Source organism: Notothenia coriiceps, unplaced genomic scaffold, assembly GCF_000735185.1.
Source record: "Notothenia coriiceps isolate Sejong01 unplaced genomic scaffold, NC01 NC01_scaffold00026424, whole genome shotgun sequence".
In the NCBI taxonomy this organism is placed as follows: domain Eukaryota; kingdom Metazoa; phylum Chordata; class Actinopteri; order Perciformes; family Nototheniidae; genus Notothenia; species Notothenia coriiceps.
The window spans coordinates 3243126-3244124 of NW_011359125.1; positions in this window are offsets into that span (position 1 = coordinate 3243126).

The window sequence follows — 999 nt, forward strand, 5'->3', positions numbered from 1 at the left end:
CAGTTCTGCTTCCACTAGGCCTTATTCTTATCTCGTTTTCCACAGGGGGAAGAACGAGTTCTGAATTGTTTAGCTCATCCTCCGAAGATAGCCATCATCTCCGACGCTATTTGCTCGCAGCGCCGCACGGGAGCCAAGATGGATGCATTAGCGCCGTCTCTTCATGATGAGCAAAATAAAACTTTACGCTTGACAGTCTGTCCCAAAATGGATTCCTTCGCTACCTGCAGGTATGTCTGAGGGACGCTCGTAATCCATCTGATGCCGTTCAAGCATGGGACAGCAAGGCAGGTTTGCCTCTGGTGGTGAATTCCCTCTGTGCCTGTATGTGTGTGATAAATTATGTCTGTATGCAACAATGTCTTTGCCTGTGTGGGTAATTTTGATGAAAACAAGATCCTCAGATTAGGTAAATCTGTCCTGCTTCGCTTTAAAACATGACTCAATGCAGAGATCTAAGTAGCCTATATGGATTTTACTTTTCAGCATGTGGAAACTGTCAGCAAGTCTTTATTTAAACGTGTTTACTTTTTCAAACAGTGATCTAAATGATAAAAACATAATTAGGTAGAAGTGACTCAACATATTGATTATGCAGTCCTTGATGGACAAGAAAATGTGTGGGAAATGTTCTGATTGAATCAAAATTGGAAACAGAATCCGCAGATCTGATTTACACACTCGAGAATAGGGTGATTATATAGTGTGAGATGGTCAAATAATCCAGCTATGTTCTCACATTCACACCCTCACACTTGCTCTCTCTGTCTTTCTCTCCCCTGTGTGTGTGTGTGTGTGTGTGTGTGTGTGTGTGTGTGTGTGTGTGTGTGTGTGTGTGTGTGTGTGTGTGTGTGTGTGTGTGTGTGTGTGTGTGTGTGTGTTTAAGAGAACTACATGTAGGCCTATATGCTAGAGCATTTCATTACCCTGAGATGGAGATGTTAATACATACGGCCCTCGGGCAATCATCGATTGATCACAGTTTTCTTTCGTATTTGT